Source organism: Bradysia coprophila, unplaced genomic scaffold (genome assembly GCF_014529535.1).
Source record: "Bradysia coprophila strain Holo2 unplaced genomic scaffold, BU_Bcop_v1 contig_193, whole genome shotgun sequence".
Taxonomy (NCBI): domain Eukaryota; kingdom Metazoa; phylum Arthropoda; class Insecta; order Diptera; family Sciaridae; genus Bradysia; species Bradysia coprophila.
In genome coordinates, this window is record NW_023503456.1 from 708,999 (window position 1) to 734,740 (window position 25,742).

The window sequence follows — 25,742 nt, forward strand, 5'->3', positions numbered from 1 at the left end:
TTGAACGACGGTATACTATCGGCTGCTTTCACAGCTGACATACGTTGATTTTATTACTACCACAACGTTTGTTAAGGACAAATTGATAATTTGTATACAGTCTATATGGAGTGACAAACGATATGCTGGAAGGGGAAGGGGGATGTATACCTCTCGAAATAAGCGTAGAATTGCAAAGAGAACATTTACGGAAATTAAAAAAACAAATCGAAAAGTTTTTGTTCGCTCAAACATCAAAAACAAAAACAAATATTGGCTTGATATACGGAAACATGTGTACCCCCATTCCAATTAAGTATACATGAAAACCACCGTCTACATGAGCCGTAAAAGTAAACGAAACGGTATAACAGCAACGAACAAAGTTTCCTTCTAAATTGGTTATTAAAAACATGTAAAAAGTTTGTTTTAATTAACAACAAAAAACGATAACATTATACGATTAACACGGTACAATGCAATTAGCATCAGTAGTCACGTTTATTGGGTTTCTTTTCAGCATCTATCTCTGGAGTAAGTAGTTTCACACGCGCTTAATTTACCATGGCAACAAAAAAATCTTTAATTATTTTTTGCTACATGGTCAGTGCACTGTCGTTACGGTGCACTGCAATGTATAATGCTCAGGCAATATTTACATGGAATAGGGAAATAATCATTTCATTTCATTGCTTATTGGACTAAATAGCACCGTAGTCTGTCCTAACAATCCAACGAATCACTGCTATCTCAGCTGCTTATGGCTCTAATCGCACAGAACCATTCATTTCCGAAAGATATTTTTAAGTGTTAAGTTGATGCGACAAGCCTAGAGTTATCTATATTAGGAGCGAAACTAGTCTAAGACGAAAGCTCGGCACCCTTGACTACTTCACTTGAACAGATTCAATGACCTTCGTTTTGTTCACCAACCTGACATTCGATTCAAGTCTGCGTGCGATTGTACTTCGCTCTACCACTGACAATTAAATGCGATTAGTAGTGGAAAGCGGTCGAGTTAACTGTCACGCTTTTAAGTTGTTTATTCTCCTACTTATAGCTGAACGAAAGTCAAGATCTCAATTCTCCCCCAAACTGTCACGTTTGCACCTCTTCCGACTCAAGAGATTCACAGCCATCTAGTCCCTCTGATCGCATTTGGCTTTTGTTGGAATTTCCTACTTACTTCTCGGCAAACAAATAACTATTTTTGCCGGTTGAAATGAGCTTACTGAAATTTCATTTTTCGACCTCTTCAGCCTTCATTTTCACTCTAGGGTTCAACTGCACACACAGGGGCTCTGGGAATAAAATAACATAACACCAGCATGCCGTGTCTAGCAAAAACATCGCATTGTATGTGTGCTTTGGAAAGTTTCCGAAAGCTTCTTCATAATATTGAGAAAGTGGACTATTTCAGTGGAATCCTTAGAATGCTCAAAGCTCTCGGAAGCTCTTTGAAAGCACAGATGCAAATGCGATTTTCGCTTATCACGGTAATAGGAAAAGTTTACCAAATGGCAACAAAAGAAATTTTATCTTTCGACAAAAGAAGAGACAATAGAGACAGAGGCTTGCATTTGATAGTTTTATCCCACTTATTCTTCGCCTGTACTCCATTTTTTGTGGAGTTGTTATATATATATACTCTTTCATATGCACTTTTGTTGTTTGCAGAGGCAGGTGCGTTATACATATACTAAAATTAAATTAATTTCGAAATTTCTGGTCAAGAACAATGTCCGATCCCTACACTCATATAATAGTCTTTGTATTCTTACACAATCGGGGACATCATATCGCTCTGAAAGGAGTTGCTGTTCGAAAGAACATTCCAAAGATTTCTTTGATCTACTTTGAGTTACGAGTAGCGTCAAATAAACATGAAATTCCAGAATATAAGCTGTGCCGTTATAAAGGTAGTGAACAAAGAAGAATCCATGTAATGGCAGAAAACGGTAAATCATTTAAGCCCGGAATGGGTTACCTTTTAAAGAAGTTTAACCATACATAACCATACATCTTAGTCGTATTCCGTTTGGCACTTTGTTGAAGAAAGAAAGTTCATAATAGACGACAAAGTTTCGCTAATTATTTTCTCTGGACAAGCTCTGCGATTTTTTTTTTGGAGAAATTAAAACTTTCAAATCAGTTTTGCTGTTCCAATTAAGGTGATAGTGAAGCGTAAGTTTTGTTGGCAGGAGGATCCTCCAAATGAAAATTTCGGTAAAATATCAACGACGGCAACGGTAGCGTAAAGCTTTATCTATTGACCTAATTTGAAAGGATTTTTGTACTAATTTCCTTGAATTTAAAAAGACTTTTTTTTTAATGCACGACTAGCTTCATCTAGGGAGTAAAATATTTGTAATTTCAATTTTAAATACTTAGATCGAAACTGAAGTAATAGATCCGATGATAAAACTGCTATGTGTGCCGTGTGTGAAATGACAATAGAAACGTCAATCAAAACAGTTAAGGTTTTAAGAAGTGAATTCGTCGTGTACTTCTTTCGAAATGTCATCAGCGAGTTCTCTTCATCGACAAGAACGGTTGCGATAGATTTTTAGACCTGTACGAAGTACTGGGGTCTTATGCGTTTACGCATACGTCCGTAACACGTCGAATTGGACTCCCTGAGTAAGGGGAAACCTATTGTGGTTGTCTAGAGATGCCAAATCAGTGAAAAAAAATGTCCGTCTGTCCGTCTGCACGATAACTTGAGTAAAACGCATCCGATTTTGAAAATTCTTTTTTTTTCCCGTTTGGTAATGTCAAAAGACAGGCTAAGTTCGAAGATGTGTGATTTTGGATCGACCCTTCCCGAGCTGTGGCCCAATAAGTGCTTTACGGTTTTTCGAAGATATCTCCGGACATTCAAACGTTACACTTGTAACTGATACGTCAAATAAAAGGTATTTACAATACCGATCGACAAAAAAAAAGTTTATGGAAATCGGATGACCGACTCGTGAGTTAGACCCCTTGGTGTGGAACAGGCACAGGGCGGCAAGCAGTTTTTGCTTGTAGGTCGGCCACATTTGAACATATTTCGTCTGTATTGGATAGGTATTGACCGTACCAATCAGGGAAAAAAAAGTTTTTGAAATTATGTTCTCCGGAGCGTGAGCTAGGTCTCTTGGAGTGAGCTCTTATCTGGCTACTCGGCCGTACAGTGAACGTGGAGTATTTTGTCAATATCTCGAGTAAATTTTGACCGAATTTCATGATTTTTTTTTGTTTGAAAGGCATTAACGAATGTAAAGCGTCGGTAAAATTTCCGGTCTCCTAACAAAATGGCTGCCGGTGGCCATATTGGATTTTAATAAAAGTGATATATATTGGGAAAAATGGTACTTAGAGTGTTCCTGTTAACATAGAAATAATTTGTTATGTGTGTGGGGTGTTTCAGGCATTCCATATATGGACATCTATATATATCTATATTCACCTATATTGAGCTATATACAGGCATATAGAGCTATATAATAGCATATAATCCTCTGTGAAATGTTTATTTATAGTGAAATATAGGTAAATATAGCGGTATATAGCTGTTTAAATAGGAATTTATGAAAGTTGACTTCGTACGGGGCTGTCTATATTGCCTCCGGCAATTTATTTGTATATGCTAACAAGGCAAAGAAAGATAATGTAAGTGATTTTAAAGGGCGAATAGCGTTTCAGTAGAGAATGAAGTAAAACAAATGAAGAGTTTCACAGTAAAGGCTTTTGATACGAATAGGTGTTTCGTACGGGTCGGCGTTAGCTATGTTTTTGTTCCAGATCGAGTATAAATGATCGATGAGACCTTTCTCTGCTCGACGTGTTTCTATGTCACGTCATTGGTTCGGGTATAAGTTATACCGTATAACCAAAGTGTTAGTCTTAAAACATATAACGGCGCGGTTCGTGCATATGTTTATAAGTGCTAGTCTACGTCTGGACGTTGTAGTTCTTGTTCCACTTTATGCACAGTCGTTTGTACACATTTTCCGAAATCTACATTTTTCAAATAATTAGTCTTGTGACTATCCCAGACCATTGTTTATGGCAGGGATTATTTTTCCTTTGTATTTTTTTTGCAGCTTCACATTAGCGATAGGAGACAAACGCATACACGCTGTATAATCCATGCTGTCGAGTTCATAAAAGGAGGAAACTATTAAAATTGTTCTACACACTACTGGTAGAAATGAGTCGAACAACACCACACACATCAGTGTATTGAACGAGCATAGAATAAAATATTTGGAGGATTTTCCGAGAGTGGCTTACTTGAAATTTGTTAAGAACCGAATAGAATAACTCTACGATGAGATGTGTGTGTTGGCATGTGTGTGATGAACGCTTTTGTGTAAACTCCTGAATACGGGGTACTTCACGAATCGCAAAGCCGAGTGTGGAATGCATTATATATGATGCACTCACTGTACATGTACATGCATGGATTTAACCTGCAGCTTGCATATTTTATAACTTATTTATAAAGTCAAGTGGGCTCTGCAACGTTGAATCCGTGGAATAGAGGTTACCGCTAATGCTCTACAGAATTTATGTCGAATATAAGTCTGTGTTGTATATGTAGCATGCATAATACAGTCTTGCCGTCTGGCATATTTAATTAGTACTTTTGTTTATCTTTGAAGTAAGTGGAATATAATCAAAGCGAAAAAATGAATATGAAAATATCACAAGGGAAAGTCTCCCCGTTGGAAACTATAGTTCTTATCACGCTCGACATGAAAGAAATTTGGATGAGATTTTCTGGTCCAATTAAATCTTTTTGAGCCATAATGAGTGGCACGGTAATATAAACTTCATCCGCGTGGAACATAAAATTAATTTTGTTTGTTAAAATTGTGCAGCGTGCTTACGATAATGGAAAACTGGCTGACGTCCTTGGCATTTTTTCTTCTTTCTTGTATCATGCCAGCGCGTTAGTAAGCGGGCGTGACGAAAGTCCTCTACTACAAAATTTCATAAAAAAAAACAATTTCCGGTATTCACATTTCATGCAGAGACACTTCTAACATACAAGCTCGTGGGACAAATCCCCCGCAGGCCCCTGTCTCGTCCCCCCCAGTTGACCTTGCTCTCTCTAACAAATCCCCCGCAGTGGGCCCCTAGTGTTCTTAGTCTAAAGGGTAATGTAAGGGCTCCCTACTAGAAAAAAGACTGAAAAAGTCTTAAAAGTGTCTCTGATTTCATGTGCTTCGCTAAATGAATAATAGTCTGAAACGCAAAGTTTTCGACACTTGTGTCCTTCCAGTGCTCACTTATGGAGCGGAAACGTTAACTAAAGCATCCGAAGATAAATTGAGAGTGACACAAAGAGCCATGGAACGGAGTATGCTTGGAATAACACTCAGAGACAGAATGACGAATCAATGGATTCGACAACAAACCAGGGTTATGGAAAGAATAGCATCTCTGAAATGGAGCTGGGCGGGACATATTGCAAGAAGGACAGATGAACGTTGGACCAAAAAGACCATGAACTGGCGACCATATAAAAGACGAGCTATAGGTAGACCACCAGAGAGATGGACAAACGGAATTCAGAATATTGCAGGTACAAACTGGCAGCAAATGGCAATGGATCGTACGAAATGGAAAGAAGTTGGAGAGGCCTACATCCAGTAGTGGATAGAAACAGGCTGAAAAAGAAGAGAAGAAGAAGACATTTCATGTGTAACAGCCAACGAAATACATGTTAGTTTTATGTAATCATGGCATGAATAGTTGAGTGCAGAAATATGTCATATTAGCGAATTATAAGAAAAATGACATTTCATTGATTTAGCGCTGTTTCAAATAGGCTGACGATGTCAATTAATTTTTTTTAAAATAAATTTAAACCGAAAACATCCTAACGGATTCAAGTCAGTGAAACTTCATTTTTCTTATAATTCGCTAATTACACATGTCCCGTTTCTGAATTTAACTATTCATTTCCGGTATAATACGTTTCTGTGGGATAAATGATGGAAAATAGATAAGAGTGTCATTGTGTTGCCGAGCCGTCGGGTGAACTCATTCACCAGAAAAAAATCCTTCTTCAAAATCCTAATCTCACAGCTCTTTTCTTCTATGAAGCAAAACAAAAGGTTGACAGCACGAAAAAAATGTCCAATTTATCTCTCCTGGAAAGCCGACGGGCTGATAAATATTGAAAATTGAGTTGAAAGCCGAAAAATGGTTATTTGTTTGCCCGCAGGTGGAATTTTCAAAACCACAACAAATAAACATTTTCTCACCTGAATTGTCATCAGAGAGAGCATCAACAAAACACACATTTTCTCACTGCATTTAAGTGGAGAAAATAAGGTTTCACGCGAAACGGATGAAAAATCATTTGAAAATTTTTGAAAACTAGAAAATCATTTGATTGGAAAATACTCGAAATCGAAGAAAATCCTTCACAAATACTCAGAAAACAATCTGTTGAGTAAAATGTTGCTGCTTGATGTTGCTGTTTTTGAGCAGTGGAAAGTTTGAAAGTAAAATAGGTTTCTTCACTACAAACTTTAACCACAGCTTCCACCGTATATCGGCAGGTGTGAATCGATCAATGTTGAACCACTAGCTTGACGTAGATTTAATGCGTGGGTTCTTTTCACTTCTGATCTTCTAAATGGAAATCTTGACGCCCCTCAGATAGCTAGGAAGATTGTTTTAAAACCTCACCCTACTTGTGCTGATGATTTTCTTGTTGTTGATGATCAGTGATCATTGATCACAGGACGAAGTATGGATATCACGAACCGATAAATAACATGTGCACAGAATTTTACCGTGGTTCCAGGACATGCCGCGTGAATCATACAAAGCGACTGTAAAAATGTTGATGGAATCTTCAAATTGAACGGTAAGACCAAGATATCATGATTTACACTGATTTAATCTTGCAATTAAGCAATTATGAATCAATGGTTCTCTCTCTAATCCGTACCGATTAGTCTAATCTGGTCTCACGACTTCGAAATGGTCTCACGACTTCTAAATATTAAACTCGAAGTCTCATCGACTTGTGCAAAACCGAGCCTATCTAGTCGATTGGCTCTCGCTAATCCGTTCTTTTCCAGGTGGCTCGTTGACGATAAAAACGCATTTTCTTGGTCCTTATTCCTTCGTCACAGGAATGTGTTATATAAATCTTGACCTTTTTATATTGTAATGTAAACAATTGAAAATGTAAGTAGTCAGGGGGCATGTTGCCATTGATGAAATGAATAAATAAATACCCGTTCAGAGCGAGAAGTAAATGACTCTTGGGATTAATTTGGGAAGACAGACGACTGACGTTAGTCGAATTAGGTGCAGGCAAGTAAAAAATGGGATGTTGTGGGAGTGAGCGAAGTGAGAAAACCTGGAGAGGAATGCCTGAAATTACAATCAGGGCATACATTCTTCTACCGAGGAAGTGACAGTCAGATGCTGATGCACGGTGTCGGATTGTTCATAAACAAGCGGTGGTCGGATCGCATAATTCACACGAAAAGCATATCCGATCGAGTGATATACGTAAGCCTGAAGATAAATAACAGATACAGTGTCAAATTAATTCAGGTTTACGCACCCACGTCCACTCATGATGACGAAGAAGTAGAAAGATTCTATGAAGATGTCGAGAAAGCTCTGGACGAAAACCCTTCACATTACCAATATCTAATCGGTGATTTCAATGCGAAGCTGGGAAAACGAGAAGAAGACTCCGAAGTTTCTGTTGGTAGTTTTAGCAACGACCAAAGAAATGAGCGTGGAAATACTTTACTCAACTTCTTACAGCAACACAATTTGTACGCAATGAATTCATTTTTTGCAGGAAAGCCTCAACGGAAATGGACTTGGGCTAGTGCAGATGGTGTAACGAAAAATGAGATCGATTACATCATAACTGGCTGTAAGTCAACCGTTAAGAACGTTACGGTCCTAAACAATTTTTCAACCGGTAGTGATCACCGAATGGTTCGTGCAAGAGTCACGTTAAATACCAGATTTCAAAGATCACAACTAGTTCAGAAAAGTGAAAGGATTGACGTACAACGGCTTTACACACAAAATGAAGAATTTGCTACGAAAATGACTGCCGAATTAGATAACGTCAACAATCAATGTGAAACATTGGACGAATTGAATACCAAAATCGTCGATACAATAATGGGTTTCATGAAATCCAAATGCAAATCCGTCCAAGGGAAAGAATCAAAACTCAGCAGAGAAACATTAGACCTGATCGCAAGCAGAGCAGAGTTGGTAAAAAACGGAGGACGAGATTCGGTGGAATACCGGAACCTGTCTAAAAGTATCAACAGAGCAAGGAGATCAGATGAAAGAAAATATAATGTCCAATTGGCTCAAAACATAATTGAAGCGAACTGCAATATGAAAGTCCTACGGAGAAAAATGACAAACGCCAAAAAAGAAATCTTCAAATTACGAGACAAAACAGGAACGATCCAAACGGATCGAAATGCGATATTAAACATTGCAAGAGAATTTTATGAGAATTTGTTTTCTTCAGCAAGACAGAGCCCAACGGAAGAAACCGAAGATAGACCAATAATAAGAAACGTGGGATCGGAGGATATGCCCGACATAACTGTTGATGAAGTCAAAGCTGCAGTAGCCGAGATGAAAAACAAAAAGTCTCCCGGAGAAGATGGTGTTCCAATGGAAGCCATTAAACTAGGTGGAGACTCATTATTAAAGGCAATCACGGCTTTGTTTAATCGATGTCTCCAATGGGAAGAAGTACCAGAAGCCTGGGAAAATGCGGTAATTACATTGCTGCATAAAAAAGGAGACATAACAAAGCTGGAAAATTACCGACCCATAAGCCTATTGTCAACACTCTACAAGTTGTTTATGAAAATCATTACGAAAAGGAACACTAACAAGTTCGACTTCTACCAACCTGTTGAACAAGCTGCTTTCAGATCTGGTTTCAGCACTGGTTTCAGCGACCATTTGCAGGTGATGAGAACGCTTATTGAGAAGTGTCGTGAATACAACATCGACATAGTCTTGCTATTCATAGACTTCGAAAAAGCTTTCGATTCAGTGGAAACATGGTCGATATTGGACGCATTAGACGAATGTAGAGTAGACTCAAGGTACTCCAACACAATTCGATATGTGTACAAAAATGCTACTTCATGTATAAAACTTCATAAGAGCACGGAGAAATTCAGAATTGGCCGAGGTGTAAGGCAGGGTGACACCACTTCACCGAAATTATTCACGGCGATTCTGCAGAGTATTTTTAGGAAGTTAAACTGGAGTAAAATGGGAATAAAGGTAAATGGAGAGTACCTGAGCAATCTCCGCTTCGCTGATGACATTGTACCGATAGCAGCGAATCTAGGTCAGGCTCAGCTTATGCTACAACAGTTAAGTGAAGAGGCGAGCAAAGTTGGCCTCAAGATGAACTTATCGAAAACAAAAGTCATGACCAACATCAGGGACGATAGAGAAATCAAAATTGGTGACACTGTCATTGAACGAGTCGACAGCTATGTATATCTAGGACATAAACTGAAGTTAGGTCTCGACAACCAGACTGCAGAAATAAGACGTAGGATTGGTCTTGCATGGGCAGCGTTCGGAAAACTCAGACTAATTTTCAAAAGCAAAATGAATAATAGTCTGAAACGCAAAGTTTTCGACACTTGTGTCCTTCCAGTGCTCACTTATGGAGCGGAAACGTTAACTTTAACGAAAGCATCCGAAGATAAATTGAGAGTGACACAAAGAGCCATGGAACGGAATATGCTTGGAATAACACTCAGAGACAGAATGACGAATCAATGGATTCGACAACAAACCAGGGTCGTTGATGTCATGGAAAGAATAGCATCTCTGAAATGGAGCTGGGCGGGACATATTGCAAGAAGGACAGACGAACGTTGGACCAAAAAGATCATGAACTGGCGACCATATAAAAGACGAGCTATAGGTAGACCACCAGAGAGATGGACAAACGGAATTAAGAATATTGCAGGTACAAACTGGCAGCAAATGGCAATGGATCGTACAAAATGGAAAGAAGTTGGAGAGGCCTACATCCAGCAGTGGATAGAAACAGGCTGAAAAAGAAGAAGAAGAAGAAGTAAAAAATCGAAAAATATCGAAAATCTTCCAAAGATAAACTTTGACCACTAGAAATTTCAACCATCAGTCAACAACTTTCTATTTATTACTTCTACACGTGGCTCGCCAACATCCAAGGCCTATTATTTGTGAAATTAAATTTTGCAAATTTCACCAAAGTTTCGCAAAAATCGTAAAAGAAACTTGCCGATATTTCACTGACTTTCTCACAGAGGTTAACCATTATGGTTCGTAAAGTTCGTGAGCACGGAAAGTTTGTAGACTTTTGACATTAAATATATGGGAGAAATGTCACCGATTCACCGGTTCACGAAATTGCCACATTTACGAAGTTTACGAATCATATTGGGCTAACGCCTATAGTTTCGCAAAATTTTCGTACAATTTCAAAATTTCGCAAATAATAGGCCCTGCCAACATCCTCATCATCACAAATTAGGAAATACCAAATGATGATCCTGCAGCTGATGATGAAAAGTTGAAAGTTTTTCGGTTGAAAGGTAACTTCGAGTGTGTCTAGCAATTCAATAAATCAAAATCACTTCAACGGATTGTAAATGCCGAGTGAACACAATATTTGCTAAAATTAAATTTCGGATGAGGCAATACATCAACAAGTCGTTTCAAATGAAAATATTTCTATTGAACAAAATTTTGTAATTGAATTTCGATGGAACTAATTAATTTTGCGCCGCGTTATTTCCTCTCGTTATTAATATTCTCGGTTTAATACAAAAAATATCTGATATACAAAGCTTCTGTATTAACTCCATGCATAAATATTTACCATATTTCAAGTACTAAAACCGAGCTTAAAACAAAGTCTAAATGAGTTATTAAACAAATATTAAAAGCAAAATTTCGAAAAAAAAACTCCCGAACAAAAAGCCTATTTTAAACAAACTGTAATTCCATACACACTACAATGTTGTATTTTTCGGAGGAAAACCATATTTCATCACATTGGGGCGCTCAGCTCTACATTTTGTGATCCTTTACTGAATGCACTTTACCCCCATATACAACACAATCAAAGCAGCATATTTACAATATGGTTTTTATATATTTATATAGGTCAGGTACGTGATGCACTACCAGTCAGTAATAAATTGCAGTGTTAGTCTCTCATAAATATATTCGAGGAAAAAAAAGAAGTTTCCTTTATTAACTGGTGTGGTTTGTCTCACGTTCACGAGGGAAAAGGTTTTTTTTTCTTCCACAAAAGTGAGCGAAAAATCAAACGATAAATGGGAGCGACATAGTTATGTCACGGATTTGTTTTATGTATATGGGTGAACAGAAGCTAGAAAATTATTTCTAGAACGCAAAAGTAATGCGTTTCCGGACGAAAAGCGTTCCATTTTCTAATGAACATGTCTGTTGAAACCTTTAACTTTTCGTAGCCAGACTCCAACGTCAGGGGGCGGTAGGTAAAGATTTCTTTTTGCAAAAACAAATCTAACAAAAGGGGCAGAGGGCGTATAATGAAATCCATGAAAGGAGACCTATCCGTTCCTATTTCCGTTCTATCTTTGTAAATTTTGGTCATTTTGGGGGGGTCAAAAATTCTGAGTGTGACGTCATATGTGAACAGCCCCTAAGGGTTCTGTAGTCTTGTGAGTGAATTGATTTCGTTCGTACAGGAAAATTTCATTACAGCACATGATAGAACACGAAAAGTGAGCGTATCCTAAGCTCTTCAGATAGAGTCGAATTTGCTAAAGGTCAATTCACGTTTCTCTGCGTTTTCTAACCGTTTACGCTACAACAATGGAAAGAGAGAGAAAAAGATATAGCAATTAGAAGTAGGTAATTTTAGCTTGTGACGATTTCTTACTTTATGGAAGAACGATTCAGCTCGCATGAATGAAGCATGAGAGAGAGATAGAGAAGATCCGTGTTCGATCCCAGTGATGTGCGGTTTTTATTATTTGACAAATTCTACTCTACCTTATGACAGAACTTAAGATGGGTTCACTTTTTATGTGATGGTTCTCTATCTCTCTCTATCTCTATCTGAAATTACTTAGTCAGTAATTATATAAATAAAGATTGATCACTTCCCGTCGTACTGTTGCACTCCATGAAAAGTTAATGAAAATTAGAAAGATCGTAAAATTAACGACGAAAGACCATAACAGCTTTAACTATTAACATTGTGTCGTCGTGGCAGCCAACGCGCAACGGAAACGTTGACAATTTTTTTTTTAATTTATCGAACGTAACCACTGTTATGTGTATGGGTGGAAAGGATTAAATTAGTGGATACATTTTAACTGTTATGTCTGCCATCAACGAGCATAATATTTATCTTCAACGCATTCGTTATACGGTCGGGCTATAAAGTCAAAAACACATAAAAGGAAGGATTAAAATTATCGCTTTTTCCCTTGTAAAGAGACCGTTTTGTTGTATAAATATAACCGAACATTCATTCACAAAAGTTTATGCCAGCAGAGCATATCTAACCTTTAAGTATTTACACATTTTATAAGCAAAAATGAATATCTTTTTCCCGTAAGATCCCTCCCATATAAAGTTACACATAGACACACAACACAGTTTCAACCATTGACCGTAAAAACTTTTCAGTCGGTTACCCAAATATATACAGCTTGAGCTTCTCTACAACAAAATCTTCAAATTAATGGTTTGTTTGGTTTGCTAGCTGCATTTGGCCATATTCTCAGCGTTCCAAAAATTGGTATAAAATGGTATGGAAGAGGGCAATTATAAACGAAATGAAATATTTTCTACATTTTCTGAAGTAGCTCTACACGCCAGCCGAGCAGTGTATGCAAGCAAAAACAGAGACTTTATGGTTACAGCAAGATATTGTGTGTACTTGGTAAGTAAACTTTGTTTTGTGAAATCTAACTACAGCCGAGGATTATAAAAGTGAGGAATAAACAAAATTAAAATTTTAGAACTAACATTTTGCTGGAAACGTTAGTATTTGCGCAAAAATAAAATGCAAACGTATAACACAATGATGGTTTGGAACAACACATAAATGAATGCAAGACATACACAATAGTCTTATTTATCACGTTGCTTGCATTCGCTTGCATCTGATGATCGTTGACCTGTAAAGTTTCAATAAAACCTTTAGTATTCTGTTACAGATTGTAGCGATTCTGTCGGAAAGCTTAACAGATCTCTGCTGACACTCAATTGATTTGACTTGTTCGTTTAGAGACCTCACTAACAGCCTTTTAAAGCCAATAACAAGTGCAGTCGTACCACCGGCTTAGCACGCCTCGAAGTATGCAAATACTCTCTTAGGAAAGTAAGGCGCTTAATTGGTATATGCGCCTAAATGTGGGCTAGTCATTATGCACACAAATTCATCGTATTTGGGTTACTTGTCATACTAGTCATTCAATGTGTACATTGTTGCAGCCAGGACGTTAGTAATGCGATATAAACGCTAGGAAAATTTCATGTTGAGTTGTCTGACACGGGAATCGAACCCTGTTCATTTTGGTCCGTGCACTGATTATACTCTTCTTGACATTTCACTCTAAGAATTATGTGAAGCAAGTTGAACTTACAAGGTTTGGGAACTTACAGCAAAGTTTTTAGTATTCAGGTGTACAGTGTCAACATAACTTAATCACTTGATTATTGGTGAGATTGGTTAATTAAGTTTGTTTTGAATCATTTATATCCGCCTCATCTTGTTACAAGGCTTCAATATGCCCGTTGAATATCGAGTAAAATAACCCGAGATAATATTCTTCAGTTAATGGTCAACTTTCGTAGGGGGCAAACTGCGTATTCAGGCGGACCAAAAACATCACATTCTCTCGTTAAAGTATCGCGTTTTGCAATTCAATAATTTTTTTTTTTTAATCCGAAAAGTTGAATGTTTTCATTAGACGAATACCTACATGGGGGCTCAACCAGATTCAAACAATAGTTATTTGCTTCACTTGGATTGAAACCACGAAATAACAGTATACGTATGAATTCGTATACCGAGAGAATAATTTTTGCATAAGTATGTATGTTTCGTCGAGACGAAGTCGAGTTGAGTCCCTAGACCTGTTTGCAAGGTCTGCTGAGAGAGAACTAAAAAAGTTTGGTTTCCGATAACTTTTGACACGTGATATTCAGTGTTGCTTTAGGGGTCATTCAAGTAGTACGTACTCCCAAAATTGACGATTTTTGACCCCCCCCTCGTACGCATAAAAGGGTCAAATGTGACCCATATTTGTTAGAAGCGTACACTTTTGTCGAACACCCCCCTCCCCCCAAGTGAGTACGTACTACTTGAATGACCCCTTAACAACGAACCAAATCAGAATCTTAACCGATTACGCCTGATCCTACAGTATTCAAATTTTGCAACGCAAAGAGAATTTTCGCAACGCACACGATTGAAAAATATAAGTTACGCATTAGATGGCATATAATAACTAGGAACAAACAGTTAAAGAGTTGAGTGTTACACTTTTCTCTCATGTCACATTACGTGCTAATTGAACGGATATTCGGTATAGCGGATATTCAGCATTTATCTCCTAAATTGTGTGAATAACAGTTGCATCCACCAGCAAACGAAATAAAAAGCGGCAAACACATGTTTGTTTTTGAGTTTGTATTAGTTTAATGTCACTTCCTTCATCAAAATTTTGAGAGAGTAACTTTTAGCATTTACGACAGCACTGTTTTAATACACTGCAAGTCAAAACAAACTGTTATCAACAACATTTATATAAAACAACTTGAAATACATTCAGGCATTCTAATTTCGGTTTTGTTTCCGGCAAAAGTTTCATCTGCTGTGTTCTGTAAAATGTTGCTCCAGTTTATCATGGGCGCGCGTTAGCATAGCGCCCGTGACGCAAGTCCTATTACAAGAAATTTTTTTTATTTTTTTTTTGTCGTAGACTGCGGAACCATATACAGCAAATATTGAAGTTCTACCATTCAAATCGAAATGTCTCCAAATTAGCTTTTAAAAAACTAGGCGTCCGTACGAGTTCAACGAGCTATCACACGTTCTTGTAGCTTAAAATTTGGCCACGCAACAAATCTTCCAAGAAGCCTTATTTCCATACATTTTCCTCTCTTACAGTACTTTAAACGAAATGAAAAAAATCTACGTTACTTTGTGGTTCCGTCCGACCGTCCGTGTTTCCTATCTCCTAAAGTCTTATTTAGAATTTCTTGAAATTTTGGAAGTAGATTCTAATCGTCATTCTAAGACATCCCAGAAAAAAAATTGGGGGGAACGGGCCTCGTTTAATTTTGTAATCAATAAAGTGAGCAACGGCTATTGCTTAAGTCGCTAGAAAGATTAATTCATATTGCTCAACAAATTATCACAGATTCGGATAGAGTGCCTTTTGAAACGTCGAGGAAACACATTTTTCGAGAAAGTGTGTTCGCGAATTTTCGCGGTTTTTGCTTTTTCGCGGTTTTCACGATCAAAATTTTTTATTGCATTTTCAGATAGAGTACCTTCCTAAACGTCAAGAAAACACTTTTTGGGAAAAGTGTGTTCGCGAAATTTCGCGGTTTTCGCGTTTTCGGATGGAAGATATAGAGGATATAAATTGCGACCAAATAACATGACAGAAAATCAAACCAAACTTCCAAAACAACTGGTATCAGTCAAAAATACTCAAAAAGTGACGCAAGTCCCTGGGCATACTTCCAAAACAACTGATATCGCTGTAGGTGACGCATTCTGCGCTTGTACGCAAAATTGTCAAAGCAAAAATTATGCCAAAAAAATTCTAGAAGAAAAATTTTACCAAAAAAACTTTCCGTCACAAGTGGCAGATATTGAAGAACGTACGTTAAGAAAATTGTTGAAATAGGGAAAAAGACGCCCTGAAAGAATTTACAAATGAAAAATGGCCGAATCATCTGCCACTTTCTGACGCAAATTTTTTTTGGTAAAATTTTTCTTCTAGAATTTTTTTGGCTTAATTTTTGCGTACAATCGCAGAATACGTCACCTACAGCGATATCAGTTGTTTTGGAAGTATGCCCAGGGACTTGCGTCACTTTTACTCTTTTGAGTGCTTTTTACTGATAGGCATTATACATATCATAACACATATCACACAAATACCCGTATTATGTGTACACACTGTTAAGCGTAGAGAGTGAATATGGTGAATATACAGAGGATTTCGACCCACCAACCGATTTTTGTTTTTGTCGTTTAACTCAGTTTATATAGATGCTTACGTTAAAGGGGCCCCGTTGTCGTATAAATACATATTACGCTCCAATGCTTAAATTTTCTTCTTCTTCTTCTTCGTCGTCGTCGTCGTCGTTTTTTTTACAATTTATTCTATACATCCATTTTGGGACCAAATATAATAAGTCGTAGAAGCGAATAAAGGTATTCTCACAAGATCTGACCTCGTTTCCCTGATATTTGTTGTTTAACTGGTCGAATGATAGTAGATAATGGAAATAGAAATACTTGTGCTTTCCATTGTTATATGTACTCACTCCTCCCCTCTCTTTCTCTCCTCCTTTCCACATATATTTTCCGTAATGTCAATCATTGTCCTCTGACGTAAAAATTGTGTTTTCCCATTTCAGAAATTAAAGTAGGAAAATCGATTTCAAAAACGCTGTAGGCGTTGCTCCTTTTCAGCTAAGTATTATTATTGTAGATGGATGGGATAAGGTTGACGATTTCGTGGAAATCACTTTGAAGAAATTTGTGAAAAATCTTTGCGATATAAAAGGAGCCGAAAGAAAAATTTAATTTTTTTATGATTTTGGATGTGGCAAAAAATCTCATTATTATTTCCAGTCCGACCGTCACACCACCATCAACACATTAGCTGAGATGGTATAATACAATTCCCAATTTGGCTTTGGCTTTTCTTGGTGCCTTAAAGTATCGGTTGAATTACTCATTTGTTTGCATGCCAAAATAATCCGGGTCACGTTTTCGATTTTTTGAGAACGATTATCATCCTAATGCAGTGTGGACTTAACGGTGCAATGAAGCCAGAAAGAAGAGTTGTATACATTAACAAACAGTGTTCGCAACAGCATAAAATAGCGGGTCGTCGATGATTTTTTCCATAGTCCCCCAGTCATTACATTTGTATTGCCATTAAAATACAAATTGTTAAACGAAAACTCTTGCACCTTTGAGTGATTTAATTTGCAAGAATCTTTAAACCAATTTGTTGGCCCCAGAAGTGTTATCTCATTGGGGAATAGCGTTTAACTAAATAGACATCCATGAAGGACGTCTGCAATTTATTGTTTTTAATGACAACTTCACTGCCTCATGCGTGTTTACACGCGTTCGATAGTCATACACGACTCCTGCGTTTTAGTTATTTATGCAACAAGTTGATGGGGAGAACATCCAATTTTTCAACGGGTCACAAACAGCGTTCTCTGCAACCAGCTGCGAAAAGTGAATGAAGGAGAAATTGGCTGAGTAGGTGATAGGTCCATCAGGCAGCTCAATTGGTAGAGAATAGGACTCATGCCCAATAGGTCCCGAGTTCGACTCCCGGAGCAACAATGCTTATACTTGGTTTTATTCTAATCACTTGTTGATTAAGCTCTCGCTATTAGTTATCAAAGAGCTGTACGATTGCAGGGTTGATAAGGTCGCAAATTTTCAAGAAATCCAATATTCGATTTATTTGCAACCATCACGCCATATTGACATTATAAATGTCAATGACACAATACAACATACCGTCGGATAAGTTCCATCTATGATCGACTAGTCGCTCTTCGGGAAAATGCATGAGTCATTAGTGATGGTTGTGGTCTTCACATACCCCTCGTGGCTTAGACACTTCATAACGTATGGAGGGATTCTTTTGAAAAACAGCCTACCGAAATCGGACGCATTTTCCAGTGGACTTTTTTATATGTGCCTAGAAAGGACTTCGACCCTAGAACCCAAAACCACTTTCAAAAAAATTCTTCGAAGCTTTTATGGCTGGTGAAAGGTGATCAAAAACCGAAAACTTTCACTTTTCTTACCAAAATTTCTCCAGGTATACGAGCCGTACATGGTCTTGTGGGGTGTCATTAGAAAGGTAATCACATGTACTATTGAGCCGAATAGAGACTCATTGGTTTTAAAATTAATTAATGAGAAGTTGAAATGTTTAAGTGCCCATATTTGATCGCATATGCATCCAAACCCCATAAGACCCTATTTGGCCCAAAAGCACATAAAATTACCTATCAAATGACACCCCACACCACCATGTACGGCTCGTGTAACTAGAGAAATATTGGTAAATCTTTGGCTTTCGATCACCTTTCACCAGCCATAAAAACTTCGAAGAATTTTTTTGAGAGTGGTTTTGGCTCCTAGGGTCGAAGTCCTTTCTAGGTACCTATAAAAAGTTCCACTAGAAAACACGCCCGATTTCGGTAGGCTGTTTTTCAAAAGAATCCCTCATGGGACGTTTCCACAGTCGATTTGTGAACTATATGAGTCGGTACAGATAGGATGAAAATCATAGTTCACATGATCAAGTGACTTGTGCAATAGTACAACAGGCCCACTAGAGGCTTAGGTCCAGGGCGCACACCCTTCCCACCAATCCAATCCAATGCTCCGATGTACGCTTCAGAAAGTGGTTCACTGCTATTATATAAGCAAATAGGTTTTGGTGTCGGGGATTCGATTGGTCCGTGCAGGATTTTTTTTACTGGTAAATGGTTCAAACAGCTCGACAAAACGTATATGAAAATTCATTTCGTCTCTAGTGACAAAAAGCAAAATAGAAAAAAAAGAGTGAAAAAAGTACCCCTCGAACGTGGTATTAAATGACACGTCTGAAAAAGTTCACTTGTTGCATAAATTACTAAAGCACAATGAAGACAGAAGACCCATCAGAGCCAAAATGTTATGCTTACAGTTTCCTGGTTATAACAGCGACAAAATATGTTCTCCAACTATTTTGTAAGTAAGGAATTCGGTGCTTACGTGACCTACATAACTTTAAATTAAATGAAGACAATTATGTGTGCAAAATCTTAAAAGTACAACACACACAACACCGAACCAGCCATATATTTCCCCCATATAATGCTGTAAATTATGCATCAGCATACAATATCACCTCCCATTCAGACTGTTCATGGGACTAATTTTCACTGTTTTATGTTCGCTGGATGTGTAACGATATAATACCCATTTTGCACATGACACATGAAAGAAAACTTTAAATTTACTTTAAGCTTAATATCGTCATTCTTTGTGAAACTTTTCCGAAATGCCTCCCACTATCATATTTTATTGCTGCCGGGGTGGGTGTTATGTGTGTGTGTGTCTATACCTTACAGTAACGAAGATAATTTCCAGATAAGATAATATGTTTGTTTAGATCTAATTATGTAAATTTATGTCGTCTCGAAAGGATTATGGTGTATGCTTTTGATGTCATCATAATAACATTATTATTAGCACAAATTTTGAGGATATTATAATGATCGTTAGTGTATCCAATCCATACTTCTATGCCTTCACGAAAAAGAGATGAAAGTAAAGTAAACAATAAATATAAATTCGAAAACTATAACAAAGTCTTGTCTGTGTGTTCCTACAGCATAGCGAACAGCATTCAACTTTCTTTACGAAATAAACTCATAAATTCCCTGATATCATAAAGATGTGTCAGATAGAATATCAAAATGCTTTACTAGTTCCAGTGCTATTTTTTTCCCTTTCTCGGGTTAGGGGTGAGACGAGTGTAGTTTTGTTTGTGTGCTTCGCTCATCTACGGTTAGGTCATAGGACGAGCACGAGAGGCCATAAAATTTGGTGAAGAAGTCGTTAACCCGGTTTTATTATTGGTTATACACAATAACCCATAGATATGGCAGATTATTAGAATTGATTTTTTTTTTGGTTCTCTTCACCCCCTATGGTTGCGCTATATATACACACACACGAGTCATGAGTTATGACGGTTATGACAATGAACATAAAAAACAAAATAAGATGAAGATGTCGTGGCGGGAAATTTGAATTGAGGCTTTTTGGTTATAAAAAAATGGTTGTAACATTCTTCAAAAGGACATTTTCGGTTTTGATTACCACCACGAGTTTATTACATGCCAGATTTATGTTAAAATATAAAAAAAAAATCATTTTTGTGTTGAATTAGTTTTTGTATCAAAAATTCAAGGGATGACTAGCACCGACGACAGACCATAGGTTCTCCTTATGCATAATTCAATTAATTTCCTTACTAAATTTTCTTGTGTGCAAAATCCGTTTATTTTTGTTAGCCCCGTACGAATTACTGGGGGCTTATAAGACTGCTATGCCGTTTGTAACAGATGACGAACCCGCAATAAAAAAAATTGTCTGCCTGTGCACACGATAACTTGAGTAAAATTGTCACCTTTGGTCATTTTGTTTTATTGAGTACTTCTTACGTACTATTTACAAGTGTCCGTGTTGAAGATTGAACTTAGCATTCTCATAAATTCTAATTGAGTTAAATCAATCAAGTTGGCACTTGAGGAAAGACAGTTTTTATGTTTATTCTGTTAGAATCAGCGATAAACATCACTTTTTTGTATCACTGCTTTTATTCCTCACCGCAAACTGGAACCTCTAACAGTCCGACTAGTCATATGAACAGTTGAATCTATTAATGTCATTCTTACGGTTTCAACAGGACGTGCTAGGATCATGTCAATAAGTTTACGGGTCCGACTGTTCTGACGGCTTGCATTTTTTGATGAGGCATGTATACACTGAGTACAGTATGGTATTGAAAGAATTTCCATTTGTTCACCAGTTTTAATCGTAAAATTATTATGTCATGCATGTACGAACGTACATGGTAAAGTGTACCCAGTTTCCCTTTGAACACGGGCTCGCTTCACCAGAATACCTCATCCAATTTCGACAAAACAAAATGAAAAGTTTGAAGGCAAGGTTTGCAATAGTTGTTTTTTTTTAAACTATGAACAGGAAAAAAACCGATATTCGCCGACAAATCGAAACATATAGCGAACGTTTTACCGGTGTACGGTCAATTTTTTTTACATAGTCCTCTATGCAGCTACATCGGTTGAATTTTTCATCCATGAAACCAGAAAAATTGTTAAACATTAAACATCGCTGTTATTGCTGACGAGATTTTACGATCCAGTGAAGAAATAATCGAGGTGATTACCGTTTGAGGTTTGGAAATTTTTTATCAGAAGCATTTTTGACTCATTTCATGCCACGGAACAGGTTTAGTTTTCAAAGAGAAAACCGGTTGGTCAGCTTTTGATTAATTAAAAATTGGTAGATTTACTGGTCAGGGTGAGATAATGAAACCAATGGTACGAGTCGCTTAGCGGGTTAATGCAAATTATTAGCTCTATTGCACGGTCTTTTCGCTTCAATCTTGGATTAATTGTTTTTAGCTCCGTACGAAGTACGAAGGGGCTTATAGGATTACGGTGCCGTGTGTAATTGATGGAATTCGAAGCAGGCAGTAAGGGCAAAGTGTTTGCCTATGTTCATAGATAACGAATCCGCAATAAAAATTTTGTCTGTCCGTCTGTCCGTCTGTCACGTCGATATCTTGAGTAAATCAAATCCGATTTCAAAAAATTTTTTTTCCTGAAAGGTAGTTGAAATTGTGAGGCTAAGTTCGAAGATGGGCGATTTTAATTTAATTTAATTTAATTTAATTATATACAAAAGCCAACGGTAGACAAAAACCTACTGGCTCAATTTTGGGTCGACCCCTCCCGAGTTGGGGCCCCATAAGTGCTTTAACGTTTTCTGAAGATTTACAATACCTATCCGACTCGTGAGTGTTTTTGTTAATATCTCGAGTAAACTTTGACCGAATTTCATGTATTTTTTTTTGTTTGAAATGTACGAATGTAAAGCAGTCGTACTACTTTCCACCTCCTAACAAAATGGCCGTCGGCCTCCATTTTAGATTTTTTGTAAAATCAATATAAATCGGTGAAATTGATACTCACAAAGTCACTGATTAGTGGGAAGTGAGTAGTTACGTGTGTCGGCTGTTTCAAGGATCTCAAATATGGATATCTATATATAGCTATATTGAGCTATATAACGGTATAGATAGTTATTTTGAGCTATATACTAGCATATTTATCAGTAAATTGTTTATTTATAGGTAAATATAGGACTGAGGAAATTTTAGGTCAATTTGAAATTTGTATTACGTTTGAAAGGAACATCGTACGGGGCTTCGTAATTGCGCTATGCGCAATTTTTAAGACGTACAAATTTCATAAGAATTTTACTTTACCGACGTTTACGGGCGCAGTAGGCTTACGGTAAGAGTAGGGCTACGGACGAACTAGGGTCACGTGCGCAATAGATGTACGGGTTCGTACGGGGCTCAGTCGCAGCAAACGCTCCGACTGTTCTGACGGCTCGTCTTCTATGAAATGTTGGTATTGAACGTGTCTTTTCAAACGCAAAATGTTGCTCTTGAGAAGCATAGATGCTTTGTTAGTAATAGTAACTTATTGTTTCTGAGTCCATTTCCGAATGCACAGTGCAAGTGAAAAAAACAAGAATTTTTGTTGGGAAATATGGCGTGTCTGACCCATCGATATAATATAGGGTAGATAAGTAATGTCAAAGTAACTTTATGCGGAAAGATCACATGGATGTATGTGTAACGTAACTTACGTTTTGAGAAAGCGCGCGAAATAATGTCATACAAACATTTGAAAATAATTGAAACTATGCATTTCTCAATTTCCTTTTTCTCTTCGTTTTGTGTTGTGATTCGTATTTTTTGCACTTGCATGTGTGCTATAGTTCCGAAATTTCGTTCTTCGTGTCTCATTACCTACAGTATAGGATATCGATCACTGATAAAAAAAAATTCGTCAACATACATCCAGTATGTATGAAATGGCTGGCAGACAGCTTCATTTCTGCCTTACTTCGGATATGTATATTCCAACGTCTGGCAAGTATATCGTACATGTTCGATGTACAAACATACGAGTGACACGGATAGTCACGAGTAGTACGTATGACTATACGTCGGACATGTACGATATACATGTCAGACGTTGGATATACATGTCAGACGTTGAAATATACATATCCGAAGTAAGGCAGAAATGAAGCTGTCTGCCATCCATTTCAAACATACTGGACGTAAATTTTTTTATCAGTGATGGTCTCACCATAATCATTTGAATTTTCGACTTGTTACGCAATTCGGATAAACTATGTAAAGAAAGGCTAACGGCTAACCGAACCATCGCGTTTAACTTGACAAATGGGCCAAATAGGCAGAAGATTCTTAACTTAAAAATTAAATATTTAGACGAAAACTTGCTTTTGTGCTACTATAGTACCTACTCGATACTGGTACTGCATAGATATCTACCAAATATGTTGCAAAATGCGTGTCTATTACATCTGTTTCTGCAGTTGCCATTCGGTTCAACAATTTTTTGTTTTGATGAGCATAAAATTCAAATTGCAAAATTTGAATCGTCCATAGAGTGGAATTTTAATTGGATTTTTTTTTTCACAGCAACTATCAAAACAGTGCCCGTGAATGCAAACACTAATTAAAGGCATATCGTGTTTAAAATCCATCTAGTTAACAGAACAAAAAAAATGAAATTCCATCATAGGTTCTCGTTATTGACTGGCTTTTCCATATGCAAGCAATATTACAGAATATTGAAAATGTAAATTAGCCACATTGTAAACTTCAATGAACATTCTTTTTTTTTCGAAAATAACGATTGCTCGCGCTGTTTTGTATACAATTTAAAAAAAATCAATCAAAACCACACTCCCCTCAGGTAAAACCATCAATTTTTAATAACAAAAATTCCTATTACATGTTGACAAGCCAATCCCGCGGGACCATACGAACTTTAATTAGTTATCATCCCAATTTTTTTCGGAAAATTTAGAAGCGTTTATTAAGCCATACATTGTCCCCGAACTAATAATGAAAATTCCATTAAAAAGTCACATAATTGTTTTTATGCTATTCTGTGACGCAATTGAACTGTTTCTTCCCTCTTTGTATTGAGAAAGTTCAATACTCTCTCTAGCAAACACACAAGGAAAATTAGGGTGATAAAACTGTACATCTGTCATAGAAAACTTTACAATTTAAAAAATAAAAGATGGGAAGTATGAGCAGCGATGTCTACTGTCACCATTTTGGGTTTCGAAAGTGAATGATTTGCGATATATTTTTTTCTGTGTTCCTCCGTCATTTTGGTTTGCAAAAATGAAATAAACTTCAAAATTTGTGTGTTTCGTGTGATGTCAACATTGCGTATAAAAAACTTTCAGTAAAAAGTCAGCCGCCGCCGGTCGAAATTTTAAATTGTTCAGCCGATCGCGACGCCGCCGATAAAAATAAAACCCTGTGCCGCCGCTGCGCCGCCGGTGCATTTTTTCCTCATTTTTCGGCGCAAAGTAGAGGTAATTGGGAATGATTTCGTTTCATCAAGTAACTACGAGAAAAAAATTAATTTTTATCAAAAAACAGAATTGATTGAGGAAAACCAACAGGCGTGCATATTTCATGTGTGAGAACGCATGGTAGACAACTAATAGTTGACTACTGATTCGAAAAAATCTGTGGTATCTTGTGAAAAATGGGCTCGTGTGAAAAGTAAACTCCTTCGCTACCCTCGTGTACCAATATCAATAACATCAATATCATACCAATCAATAACATCAGCAAGTGTTTTTATATGCTTCGCTTTTGCCCCATTGACTCACATTTTACTGTCAGATTTTTCAACTTTCTTCTTTAGAGGGATTCTTTTGAAAAGCCGCCTACCAAAATCGGACCCATTTCGCCTGGGATTGATATATACATGGTTTGAAAGGTCTTTGCCAGTAGACCTCAAAACAGGCCTCACATGGTCTCTAGCCACACCTGGTTGCTGGTTGAACATCTCCGAAGTTGGTAAAATGGTGATTTTTATCCGAATTTTTTGGCCGTTATAAACGATCGTCCCGGGCGAGAGTGGGCTCGTTGGAAAGCTGAGTTCAAGTAGTTTCGGGTCATGCCTAGTTTAATTTAATTCATTGATATATGTTTGCAGAAATCTGCAAGAAAAATTTTCAAAATCTGTGTGAACTTTAGACAGGTCTAAGCTGGTACTGATGACGCTTAATGGGAACCTAACATGCTAGTCGTAACATACATTGTCTAAGCTTTCCATTGATACCCCATTTGCAGTGCTGGTGATTGCCGACATAACAGAATTTTATGTTAGCACAACCGCTACTCGTAAAACTCGCCAGCAATACCTCATATTGACCTCATATTCGGTTTTAAAGCATGACAAATTAGGATCGTCCGCTTAACGAAGCCAGCATCCTGGCCGTTTTTTTTTAATTTCTATAATTTATATCGTTCACTATAAAATAAGACTACGCCGTCGAAACGCCGCCGGCGCGCCGCTGCCACCGATTTTTCACTTGATCGGCGCGCCGCCGCTGATTAACTATATACCGGCGCGCACGTCTACCTGCGGCGAGCATTCATTCTCTCATCTACAGACCACCTTCCTCAGACGGACAAGCACTACTGACCATTTAATTCGAAAGGAAGAAAACACCAAGGAATTGCGCTGTGGGCCGTGCTAACACTTCTCCCAGTGTTAGTGAAGTGCTTAGGTGATCTTCT

General features: G+C 37.5%; 1 protein-coding gene and 1 long non-coding RNA gene across 3 annotated transcripts in view; both read right to left on the reverse strand.

Moving 5' to 3' along the window:
* The window catches only part of LOC119075151 (zwei Ig domain protein zig-8-like), a 183,528-nt gene that overhangs the window by 39,704 nt on the left and 118,082 nt on the right, over positions 1–25,742 (reverse strand). The window lies entirely within an intron of this gene.
* On the reverse strand, positions 13,023–24,825 carry LOC119075163. Its single transcript, XR_005087319.1, has 3 exons — positions 24,757–24,825; positions 22,736–22,739; positions 13,023–13,035 (listed from the first exon to the last, which is right to left on the reverse strand). It is a non-coding gene; the product is annotated as an uncharacterized LOC119075163 (long non-coding RNA).